Source organism: Rhinopithecus roxellana, chromosome 16 (assembly GCF_007565055.1).
Source record: "Rhinopithecus roxellana isolate Shanxi Qingling chromosome 16, ASM756505v1, whole genome shotgun sequence".
Lineage (NCBI taxonomy): Eukaryota > Metazoa > Chordata > Mammalia > Primates > Cercopithecidae > Rhinopithecus > Rhinopithecus roxellana.
Window position 1 is genome coordinate 90,812,037 of NC_044564.1, and position 13,785 is coordinate 90,825,821.

At 43.9% G+C, this 13,785-nt stretch overlaps 1 pseudogene; it reads right to left on the bottom strand.

The window, feature by feature from the left end:
- Positions 1-6,121: 6,121 nt before the first annotated feature.
- Positions 6,122-13,465, bottom strand: LOC104659885 (annotated as a pseudogene).
- Between the last annotated feature and the right edge of the window lie 320 nt (positions 13,466-13,785).

The following is a 13,785-nucleotide window of genomic DNA, read 5'->3' on the forward strand; positions in this document are numbered from 1 at the left end:
CAGCTCACATCTCTCACACACACACAACCCTGTAAACCCCAGCTTCCATCTCTCACATACATGCACGCTGCAGACCCCAGCTCACATCTCTCACACACGCGCACCCCGCAGACCCCAGCTTCCATCTCTCACACACACGCACCCCGCAGACCCCAGCTCACATCTCTCACACACACACGCACGCTGCAGACCCCAGCTCACATCTCTCACACACACACACAACCCTGTAAACCCCAGCTCACATCTCTCACACACACGCACCCCGCAGACCCCAGCTTCCATCACTCACATACACGCACCCCGCAGACCCCAGCTCACATCTCTCACACGCACGCACCCCGCAGACCCCAGCTTCCATCACTCACATACACGCACGCTGCAGACCCCAGCTCACATCTCTCACACACACGCACCCCGCAGACCCCAGCTTCCATCACTCACATACACGCACGCTGCAGACCCCAGCTCACATCTCTCACACACACGCACCCCGCAGACCCCAGCTTCCATCACTCACACACACGCACCCCACGGACCCCAGCTCATATCTCTCACATACACCCACGCTGCAGACCCCAGCTCACATCTCTCACATACACCCACGCTGCAGACCCCAGCTCACATCTCTCACATACACCCACGCTGCAGACCCCAGCTCACATCTCTCACATACACCCACGCTGCAGACCCCAGTTCACATCTCTCACACACACGCACCCCGCAGACCCCAGTTTCCATCACTCACACACACGCACCCCACGGACCCCAGCTCATATCTCTCACATACACACACGCTGCAGACCCCAGCTCACATCTCTCACATACACCCACGCTGCAGACCCCAGCTCATATCTCTCACATACACCCACGCTGCAGACCCCAGCTCACATCTCTCACACACACGCACCCCGCAGACCCCAGCTTCCATCACTCACACACACGCACCCCACGGACCCCAGCTCATATCTCTCACATACACGCACGCTGCAGACCCCAGCTCACATCTCTCACACACACACACCCCGCAGACCCCAGCTTCCATCACTCACACACACGCACCCCACGGACCCCAGCTCATATCTCTCACATACACGCACGCTGCAGACCCCAGCTCACATCTCTCACACACACGCACCCCGCAGACCCCAGCTCACATCTCTCACACACGCACGCTGCAGACCCCAGCTCACATCTCTCACACACACATGCATGCTGCAGACCCCAGCTCACATCTCTCACACACACGTACGCTGCAGACCCCAGCTCACATCTCTCACACACACGCACCCCTGTAAACCCCAGCTCACATCTCTCACACACACGTACGCTGCAGACCCCAGCTCACATCTCTCACACACACGCACCCCTGTAAACCCCAGCTCACATCTCTCACACACACGCACCCCGCAGACCCCAGCTCACATCTCTCACACACACACAACCCTGTAAACCCCAACTTCCATCTCTCACATACATGCACGCTGCAGACCCCAGCTCACATCTCTCACACACACGCACCCCGCAGACCCCAGCTTCCATCTCTCACACACACGCACCCCGCAGACCCCAGCTCACATCTCTCACACACACACGCACGCTGCAGACCCCAGCTCACATCTCTCACACACACACACAACCCTGTAAACCCCAGCTCACATCTCTCACACACACGCACCCCGCAGACCCCAGCTCACATCTCTCACATACACACAACCCTGTAAACCCCAGCTTCCATCTCTCACACACACACGCACCCCGCAGACCCCAGCTTCCATCACTCACATACACTCACGCTGCAGACCCCAGCTCACATCTCTCACACACACACACCCCTGTAAACCCCAGCTCACATCTCACACACACACACCCCGCAGACCCCAGCTTCCATCGCTCACATAAACACACCCCGCAGGCCCCAGCTTCCATCACTCACATACACGCACCCCGCAGGCCCCAGCTTCCATCAGTCACACACACGCACCCCGCAGGCCCCAGCTTGTAGTGGGGGTGATATTGTTTCCTGTGATTTTGTTTCCTGTGATTCCTTGAAACTCGGGAATTCTGCTCCAAGTTCTCTTCACCAGTGGAATGACATTGCAGTGCCCTCTTTGACAAGGAAATTTTAGTGATTGGCACCTGCTTTGGCTCTTAGTCATTGTCAAAAGTGGTGATTTCACAACTGTGATAGCTATCTATTGCTGCGTAAAAATGACAACAAATGTAGTGGCTCAAAACAACACACATTTCTTATCACACAGTGTTTATGAGTGAGGAGTCCAGGCACAGCTTAGCAGGTCTTCTGCTCAGGGGCCCCCGAGGCTGTCATCAGATGTCTGATAGGCTGGACGAGGGAAGATCTGGTGTTGGCAGAATGTCAGTTCCACGGGTCAAAGGACTGAGGGCCTCAGTTTTCACTGTCTCTTGACAAGAGGCTGCCCTCGGTGCCCTGCCCTTTGGGCACGTGGACCCTCTAAGTTCAGTGCAGTGAGTAGGAGCAGGTGTGTGGGCACTGGAGTGCGTTAGAGAGGCATTCCTGGATAAAAAGCACTGGTGTCTAAAGACATGGAACTATTGTTCTCAATACAGCAACATCAGGACTGAGAAGGCAAACTCATCATCTACTGGTACCTACTTCTATGCCTGCAATAGCTTTTTTTGTGTCAATTTTAAATTATTCTTTAGCTTCCCAGCCGCTAGAAGTGGAATAGTCATCTTTGTGAATGAAAATGACTAACCCCTCCCGAAAACTCCAAATCCCTCCCAACCAAGGCTCAATATTTCTCATTTGTTTTAATTTCAAAGGAATACATATGATTTTAAGAGCAGACACCTGTGGCTCACACCTGTAATCCCAGCACTTTGGGAGGCTGAGGCAGGCGGATCACCTGAGGTCAGGAGTTCAAGACCAGCCTAGCCAACATGGTGAAATCCCATCTCTACTAAAAATACAAAAAATTAGCCAGGTGTGGTGGTGCACGCCTGTAATCCCAGCTACTCAAGAGGCTGAGGCAGGAGAATCACTTGAACCCAGGAGGCAGAGGTTAGAATGAGTCAATGTTGTGCCACTGCACTCCAGCCTAAGGAACAGAGTGAGACTCTGTCTCAAAATATATGTATATGATTGTAAAATGACTTCACAGACAATACAAAAGTGTAAGGCATATTGTTGAAGAAAAAAGTACTAAACCAAATATAATATGTACCTTTTGGTGGGAAAGAAAAAGAGAGAATAAGAAGCTGTATTTCTACTTGGTTTGATATGCATAAATATGTGCATAAAGAAAACAACAATGCATATTATAGGGGTGAGGATGGAGAAGCGACCCAGATTTTTTCAAACCTTTCATATTTTGTGTATTTTTTGAAGAGGTGTGGAACTGGTAACTTACCTGTTGAAAAAAAAAGTACTTTGTTTAAATTACGACAAAAAGGCCTGGCACAGCAACTCACTCCTGTAATCCCAGCGCTGTGGGACCCTCAGGCAACAAAAATTAGCCAGATGTGGTAGTGTATGCCTATAGTCTCAGCTACTCAGGAGGATGAGGCAGGAGGATCACTTGAGCCTGGGAGGCGGAGGTTGCAGTGAGCCGAGATCATACCACCACACTCCAGCTTGAGCGACACAGTGAAATGCTGTCTTAACTTTTAAAAATAAACAAATAATAAATAATTTTAAAAGTTAAAAAATTGTTCCCTACACAGCATCCTAATGTCCCTATCAATGCTAGAGATCATTGCCAATATTCTTATAGCAATTTGCAACCAGGGCTTCTCAACCTCAGTCCTATTGATTTGGAAGCCAGTTAAGTCTTCGTTATGAGTTGTTTATCAGCATCCCTGGCCTATTCACCTAGGCATGAAAATCAAAAATGTCTATTGACACTGCCAAATGTCCCCTGGTCTGAAATCTCCCCAAGTTGAAGAGCACTTTACTAGACTCTCTCTACGCATATTGCTACATCTGCATATCAAAATACACATATATGGTAACTTGGGCTGTTTTCACAGTTTTTTTTCATTCTTAAATTCATTCTTCCAAAAATATACTTTATTTTTGAAAACAATAAAACAAAAGCTTCAACTATGAACTGACAAAATAGAGGTGCGTTGGTACCAGTGGACCAATTCTTAACATGGACATTTTTAAATGCTGTTTTCCATATTACATCAAAATGATTTGCAGTAAGAAATTGGAAGGGGGCGCAAAGGAGAGTGCAAAGCATGTACTGAGATCTTTCTCCAGGTGTGCGATAGAATGCTGATTCTGCATGATAAAATGTGCTCTGCAACACTGGCCTTCAAGGTGTGCTAGAGCAAGCGTACCCCAAGGAACCTGTGAAAATCGGTTTTTTATTATTCTCAACAGAAAAAGTGGTATCCAGTTAAACACAAAGCAAAACTTCATAGTAAGATCTGCTGTAAAGCTACTTGCTATAGCCCATAGATTCAGTTTGTTCAACAACCTCCCTCATTGACAGACAAAGTCAGCAAATATGACTTAGGACAAAAATATTTTCTATCAACCTCCACTTGAAAAGACCACAGCTTTAATGATTTTACAATCCTTAAGCTTAATCCTTGGTCAGTACAGATTTCCAAATCAAGATCAAGTCATGAGCTGTTCACAATAGCTACACTATACTAAGACGCTAAACATTTTCTTTCGAGTATGTCTTCCTATGAGGGAAATAAAATAGTAGGAAGTCTTCCTCTTCGCCTGTGAGGGGATTTATGAAAAGCCTTCTAATCTACAAGTGTTCTTCTGCAAAACTAAAATACATTATAAAGCCAAACAGGTAAATTAACAACAAAACCAAACTGATCTCAACAAAGTCTTGTTTCCAAAGTAAAATCTATTAAGAACAAGTAATATACAAGCACAAGAAATTACAAGAAATGAGGATCACAGTTAGTTACAAATGCAAAGTAGTATCTAGCATCCCAAGCTTTTGGGTATAATAATTAAAATCAAATTAACAAGTTAGTTCAAATGTTATGTACAATTTTGATAAGCTGGTCATGTGTTATTTGAATACACACCATATGTGGTAAACCTAAAAGTATATTACCTTTTCTCCTCCTTTAATATTTGTAGATACGTGCCAATATGGGAAAAAAATGTATTTCCATTTATGTACTTATAACAGAGAATAACAAAATTTCTACTGTGTATATTTCACACTGTTAAAAAAAAAAGTTGGCCGGGCGCAGTGTCTCATGCCTGTAATCCCAGCACTTTGGGAGGCCGAGGCGGGCAGATCACAAGGTCAGGAGTTAGAGACCAGCCTGGCCAACATAGTGAAACACTGTCTCTACTAAAAATACAAAAATTAGCAGGGCGCGGTGGCACACGCCTATAATACTAGCTACAGAGGAGGCTGAGGCAGGAGAATCCCTTGAACCCGGGAGCCAGAAGTTATGGTGAGCTGAGATCGTGCCACTGCACTCCAGCCTGGGCAACATAGTGAGACTCCATGTCAATTAATTAATTAATTAATTAAAGGCCAGGCGCAGTGGCGCACGCCTGTAATCCCAGCACTTTGGGAGACCAAGGCAGGCGGATCACGAGATCAAGAGATTGAGACCATCCTGGCCAATACGATGAACCCTGTCTCTACTAAAAATACAAAAATTAGCTGGGCATGATAGTGTGCACCTGTAGTCAGTCCCAGCTACTCGGGAGGCTGAGGCAGGAGAATTGCTTGAACCTGGAAGGTGGAGGTTGCAGTGAGCCGTGCAACTACACTCCAGCCTGGTGACAGAGTGAGACTCTGTCTCAAAAACAAAAAAGACAAGAAAAATTTAAGGTATATTTTCCTTTAAGAAAGAAAAAAATTGCCAGAAGTTTAATTTATAAAAGTTTATATCGACTTATTTATAAAAATGAAAACAAAAAGTTTTAAAACAGGTCCCGTACAATTATTCTGTGGTCTCCCTACTGATCAGGAGCTAAAGAAGGCACTTAAGGAAGGGATGCTGGGTCAAAAACAAAGCCTAACTCACAGGATGTATGTTGCTCTAAAAATCTGATTTGCGGGAAAACTAGTTGCTTGTCCTAGGTTCAAGCTAATTACAAAATCTGTTTTCTTAGTGGTCCAGATATTTTGCCAATTTTTCCATCTCAACAGAACTTCTGTTGATTTCCACATTCATTACAGTCAACAAACGTTGTCATTGGTTCACCGGCACTGCCAGCTTGTACCTGTGTGGAAGTGCAATTCTTCTTTCTACATTTGCCACGTGTGAGCGAATCAGGCCGGGTTCCACCTGTCTTGGCCATCTGATGCTCTCTGATGGCTTCATGCCTCAAGTTTTTGTTCATTTGAGCTCATCACTAGCCATTTCTTCTGCCCTCATTCTAGCAAGTAAGGCAGGAGGAATATTCCCACACGGTACCTTTTTCCTTAAATTTTGATTCTTTGCATCTGTAAGATTTGATACCTTACTTTGGACTCTATTTTTGTACTTCATATCTGTGTTCCCTCTTTCTGGATCTATAGCTTCCTCAATTCGAGATCCTAATTCTTCCTCATCAGCTCGCATTTCAATACAGTCATCTCCTGTTGGAAGAGCTGCAGCAAGCATCTCCCTGTTCTTCATCCGCACAGAATCAGAAGCGCTTCGTGCCGAGCAACAGATGAAACAAGTGTCTCAAGCATTTGTCTCATCCTTTCTGCTGCTTACGTTGCCGCTGGAGCTACTTTCCTTTGCTCTTCTGCGATATCATTGCAGGTTCTAGTTACTTTTCGTCGGGGTCCTTCTCGGTTGATGGCCCATCTGGTCACTTTTTCCAGGATTTGACGAGAGACTTTGCTAAAGATGCAACTTCTTCATCGGCGCTCTGCTTGAGACTCACGTTAAGTAACATTCCAGTTCCTGTGGACCGCAGTAATTCCAGAATATTCTGAAGCTCGGTGAACAAATCCAGTGCTCCGGCCGTGTGCTCCTGCACCCTCTCGTCCATCTTGTTGGCTCTGTGGGCCACCTCATCCTCCGTGGCTCCGGCAGGTCTCCTCCGTGCCTAGCCCGCTGGCAAGCGGAAGTGCGCGAAGCGGCGGCAGAGAAGAGGACGGAAGTAGCCCCCCGGCGGCAAGACCCGTCACCGCAGGCCGCGCCTCGTCCTCCTCCCAGGCCAATTCCACCGCGGCTCTTCCTCCCCAGGAAGCACCAGCCCAGCTCCACACCTTCCCAACTTCATTCAAGTCTGACTGACAAATAAAAATTACATATATTTAGGATACGCACCATGATTTTTTGTTTTATTGTGTTTTATACAAATAAGAAAACTTCAGAGAAACAGTTCAGAGAAATGCTGCATTTTGAATGCCTAACTTTTCTCTCAATGCTCTTTCAACATTGCTTTTCTTTTTTGTTTTTTGTTTTTTTGAGACGGAGTCTCGCTCTGTCGCCCGGGCTGGAGTGCAGTGGCCGGATCTCAGCTCACTGCAAGCTCCGCCTCCCGGGTTCCCGCCATTCTCCCGCCTCAGCCTCCCGAGTAGCTGGGACTACAGGCGCCACCTGTAGCCACCTCTCCCGGCTAGTTTTTTGTATTTTTTTAGTAGAGACGGGGTGTCACTGTGTTAGCCAGGATGGTCTCGATCTGCTGACCTCGTAATCCGCCCCTCTCGGCCTCCCAAAGTGCTGGGATTACAGGCGTGAGCCACCGCGCCCAGCATTCTTTTTTAATTAATATTATTTTTGATTGACAAATCATAAACATTTATGGGGTACAATGTGATATATGTGTATATACACACACAAAAAAAATATGGGATGATTAAATCTAGCTAATTAACCTATCCATCACCTCACTTCTTTTGTTTTCCACAGAACCATCAAGTCCAAATCTTTTCTTCTTTTTTTTGAGACAGGGTCTGGCGCTGCTGCCCGGGCTGGAATGCAGCGACACAGTCTCGGGTCACTGCAGCCCTGACCTCCCAGGCTCAAGTGATCCTCCCACCTCAGCTTCCTGAGTAACTAGGACTACAGACTGGTACTACAACATCCAGCTAATTTTATTATTATTATTATTTTGTTTTGTTTTGTTTTGTTTTGTTTTGTAGAGATAGGAATCCCCTATGTTGCCCAGGCTGGTCTCAAACCCTTGGGCTTTAGTGATCCTCCCACCTTGGCCTCCCAGAGTGCTAGGATTACAGGGGCGAGCCACTATGCCTGGCCTCTTCTTTTTTAATGCAGGCGTTTCTTGCTCTAAATTTCCTTCTTAGAACTGCTTTTGCTGCATCCCGTAAGTTTTGGTATGTTTTGTTTCCATTTTTCTTTGTCTCAAAATGTTTCATTTTCCCCTTTGATTTCTTCTTTTACCCATTGATTGGTTAGAAGCGTGTTGTTTAATTTCCATGTATCTGTGAACTTTCCCGTTTTTCTCCTGTTATTGATTTCTAGTTTAATACCATTGTGGTCCAAAAAGATGCTTGATATGATCTATATCTTCTCAAATTTATTAACATTTGCTTTGTGGCCCAACATTTGCTCTATCCTGGAGAATGTTCCATGTGTTATTGAGAAGATGTGCATTCAGTTGCTGTTGGATGGAATGTTCTATTTATGTCTGTTAAGTCCATTTGGTCTAAAGTTTAGTTCAAGTCTAATGTTTTCTTACTGTTCTCCTGTCTGAATGATCTATCCATCTTTGAAAGTGGAGTACTGAAGTCTCTTGCCATTATTGTATTGCTGTCTATTCCTCCCTTTAGATCTGTAAATATTTGTCTTATATATTTAAGTGTACCTGATGTTGGGTGCATATTATTTAAAATTGTTCTATCCTCTTTATGAATTGACTCCTCTATCATTATATAATAACCCATCTTTGTCTTGTTGAGTTTTTGACTTAAAGCCTATTTTGTGTAATATAACTACCCCTGTGCTCTTTGCTTTCCATTTGCATGGAATATCTTTTTTCATCCCTTCCCTTTCAGTCTGTGTGTAGCTTTAAAGGTGAAATGAGTCTCCTATAGCAACATATAGTTGGGTCTTGTTTTTTCTTTCTTTCTTTTTTTTTTTTTTTTTTTTTGAGACTCAGTCTCACTCTGTCTCCCAGACTAGAGTGCAGTGGTGTAATCTCAACTCACCACAACTCTGCCTCCAGGGTCAAGCAATTCTCCTGTCTCAGCTTCCCTAGTAGCTGCAACTACAGGCATTCACCACCACACCCTGCTAATTTTTGTATTTTTAGTAGAGACGGGGTTTCACCATGTTGGCCAGGCTGGTCTTCAACTCCCAGCCTCAAGTAATCCACCCACGTCTACCTCCCAAAGTGCTGGGATTACACATGTGAGCCATCAGGCCTGGCCTTGTTTTTGTATTTTTTAAATCCATGTAGCCAACCTGTGTCTTTTAATCAGCAAATTTAGTCCATTTACATTTAAAGTAATTATTGATAGAGAAGGATTGATTATTGTCATTGTGTTCATTGTTTTCTGGTTGCTTTGCAGCTCTTTTACTATTTTTTTCCTCTCTTGCTGTCTTGATTTGTGATGTGAGGATTTTCAGTAGTGGTATGCTTTGATTCCTTTCTCTTCATCTTAGTGTATCTGCTATAGGTTTTTGCTTGATGATTGCTATGAGGCATATTAAAACATCTTATAGTTATACTAGTCCATTTTAAGCTAAAAGCAACTTAACTTTGATCCTGTATAAAAGCTCTGCACACACACGTACACATTCTGTTTTTGATGTCACACTTTACATCTTTTATGTTGTGTATCACTTAATGAGTTATTGTAAAGTTGCTTTTAATACTTATGACTATATGTTTACCTCTATCCGTGAATTTTATACTTTTATATGTTTTCATATGATTAATTATCAGTCTTTCATTTTCAGTTTGAAGAACTCCTTTTAGTATTTCTTGTAAGGCAAGTCTAGTGGTGATGGACTCCCTCCCTCTGTTTGTGTGAAGTCTTTATCCCTCCCTAATTTATGAAGGAGAGTTTTGCCAAATAAAGTACTAATATTTTGTTTTTTAATAGGATTATACCATAAACATTGTTCTGAAGTTTGTTTTTTGTACTTACAGTTATCCTGCACACCTTTTCATTACACACAGATACAACTATACACAGAGATACAACTCATCCTGCTTAACCATCACATGTAACCGTAATTTTAAAATCTCCTTATTGATAAACTTATAGATTCTTTTCAGTTTTTTTATATTATAAACTACGCTACAAGAAAAATCTTTGAATAGGTGAAGTATGTAATATTCATGCTTGTATGACTACTTTGTAGAATATAAGTGGATTCATTGAGGCAAACAGTATGTACTTTTTTACAAAGCATAAATATTCCCAATTTTTTGGTCAAAAAAGTAACTCAATTTACCAGTAAATGGGTAAATTTACTCATTTACCCCCTTCTCCACACTCACACCAACCCTAAATACTATTTAATCTATTTAATTTTATAAAACTTAGAGGTTAAAAATAAGAAGTTATCTTACTTTAATTTGCATCTTTTGGATTTGAGAGAAGCTGAGCATCTTCTCCTGGAATCTTGTCTCCTTTTGCTCTCACTCTGAGAAAAATAGTGGTCATAAGGTGGAATCCCTGGAGGAAGTGTGGCTTCCCCTCCTAACACCCTGACTTCATCAAAGTTTCATCACATCAGAGGAGGAACAAAGAGATAACAGTGTCATCTAAGACAAAGGTGGAAAATTGAAATGCTGGAGGGCCCTATAGGAAAATACAAATGTTCAAGCAAATCTGTAGATAGCATAGAGGACTTCGGCAACTGGAGAGAGCATATCTTATCAAAAGGAATTCACAGCTGGGTGTGGTGGCTCACATCTGTAATCCCAGCACTTTGAGAAGCCGAGGTAGGCAAATTACTTGAGCCCAGGAGTTCCAGACCAGCCCAGGCAAAATGGCAAAACCCCATTTCTACAAAAATATAAAAATTAGCCAAGCGTGGTAGCACACACCTGTAGTCCCAGCTCCTCAAGCTGAGGTAGAAGGATCACTGGGGCCCAGGTGGTCAAGGCTGCAGTGAACTGAGATCACACCACTGCACTCCATCCTGGGTGACAGAGTAAGACCCTGTCTCAAAAAAATTAAAAAATTTAAAAAAGAGAATTCATGTTTTAAAAATTGTTCATGGTTGGGCATGGTTGCTCACGCCTGTAATCCCAGCACTTTGGGAGGCCTATGCAGGTGAACCACGAGGTCAGGAGATCAAGACCAGCCTGACCAACACGGTGAAATCCTGTCTCTACTAAAAATATAAAAATTAGCTGAGCATGGTGGCACACACCTGTAATCCCAGCAACTCAGGAGGCTAAGGCAGGAGAATCGCCTCCAAAAAAAAAAAATTGTTCATGATTGTGTAGACTGAGTATCAGAGGTCAGTGGGTCAAATCTGCACAACTTGCATCAATTTGCAAAATGTACTGGATTTTGGATTCTGTAGCAACGGAAAAATATTCTAATTTTCAATTAAAATTTTTGACTTTTAATTTTTAGAAAACATGTGAAATACATTTTCTTCATTACCTAAAAAGGGATACCAAGTAAGAACAAGCATGAATTTGCCCAGAAGCAAGTATTAGGAGTGTGCTAATTTTTATATTAACAATACCTATACTGAAACATATACATTCTGAGAATTCTTAAACCTTTCATTGGGTTGCACCATATAAAGTTGCGCTTTTGGAGGTCAAAAATTGTCAAATTTTCCATTAACCAAAAACTTACCTATTAAACCTACCTTCTCCATAGCCTATTTATTTATTTATTATTTATTTATTTATTTATTTTTTGAGATGGAGTCTCGCTCTGTCACCCAGACTGGAGTGCAGTGGCACAATCTCGGTTCACTCCGCCTCCCGGGTTCACGCCATTCTCCTGCCTCAACCTCTCGAGTAGCTGGGACTACAGGCACCCGCCACCACGCCCGGCTAATTTTTTGCATTTTTAGTGGAGATGGGATTTCACCATGTTAGCCAGGATGTTCTCAATCTCCTAACTCATGATCCTCCCGTCTCGGCCTCCCTAAGTGCTGGGATTGCAGGCGTGAGCCACTGCGCCCGGCCTCCATAGCCTGTTTATTTTAAGATGTCCGTGCCTTTCCACAGGAAGGTGGGAACAATACCATTGAAGTGTTAAGACTCACATGAATTCGTTTATTTGTTTTATGATCTGATTCAGGCTCTTGCTCCATCTGTTTGTTGAGTTGATTGCCAACCAGTGTGGGAGTTTGGGCGCCAGTTTTGGGAGAAGCCTGAATCAAAGCAAACAGCTGTATCTCTTACACCAAATGTCTGCCTACAGGGTTTATTGGAAAAAAAAAAAATGTCTACTCTTCAGAGAAGACTTTTCAGCTGTGAATAGAAATGAGTAGGCCCTGGCAGGTAAAGTATTCCATGCTGCTCTGAGGTATGAAACATTACCTGTTTGGTGAAGCAACATTACATAACTGCTGAACCTGGAACTCTCCAACCAAATGATTCATCAGTTTTATGGGGTCACTTGTCAACATCATTATTTTGTCACCACCAATTAGCATTTGCAGAGTACCCACACAGAGATGACACCGGATTTGATGCTTGACTGAACACAAGGAAGACAGAGAGGACAGCTGATAAAGTAAACTGTTGGAACTCTACATGTGAATATGAAACACAGCACAGATACACCTGTAAACCCTGCCTGCCTGAGCCACACGTGGTGGAATAAACTCATAGAAACTCACCATGGAGCTTCGCGATGGTTCTTTGTGTTGCCACAGAGGATGAAGCAGGTGCTCTTCCACACAGAAGATGTGAGAAAGGCTCCAGGTCCCCTTGGGAATCCCAGAATCAGACCCTAAAAATTTGGAAGGGCCTTTGTTGAACACCGAGTCAAACTTCCCAGAATCCTTTTACAGAACCCCTGTCCAGCAAGTGACCAGCGAGGCTCTAAAGACATTGAGAATTTGCAGATTCTAGAGAAGACTTCATAAGTTCAGAGATGGGAATTTTGGAGCATTCTAGAAAGAAATTCCAGGAATACAAACAAATTTGGAATTATCATAGGAAGGCTATCATGCAATTGTTTTCCAGTTAATAGCTCTTAATAAGAGATCTAAGGTGGCCATTGGAGTTGAACCAAGACAATTTTCTTCCATTGTTGCCATTCTAATTTCAGAGTTCCTTGCTGTTTTATTCCTCCTCAGTTCCATTTTGGACTAGATAGAGATAGAATAGAAAGAAAAACTGAGCCACAAATTCCATTTTTCCCTGCTTAAAGGGTAAACTCCTGCCTGAGAAGCACACTCAAGTTTTCCAGAAGATTCCAACAGGGGAGTCCCAGTTTATAAGCAGGTTGTGTGTCTTCAGTGTGTGGTCAGTCAGCTGTGTGGAAAACAAGATGTATTTTCCCCCCGAGACTGTGCACTTAGTGGTTGGGTACTGAGGCTGGTACATGACAGCCTGCTTAACTGGGCACATACCTGAAGGGTGGTGCCCCATCAATAACACACAATGCAGCCTAGCCCTTGTGGGCCACAGTATTTCCCCAGGTAGCCAGGCACACACCTGTCCCAGTGTAGTAGGATCAAGGCCTGCCTCCCTCCCTGCTGCCCAGTGCAGGGCATTGAGGGATGATGGGCTCTTCTCAGCACCATGTCCTAACGGTGCAGGCTGGGAAAGGAGAGAAATGGTGTTGGAGGGTTCAGTTAGCCTCTGGTGGTGAGTGGGGCTGGAGTAATTTTGTCTGTCCAAATAGCTTTCCCATTCCTCCAGCCTCACAGATGTGTCTAGCATTCTTTTTTGCTAAGGATTTGAAAGTA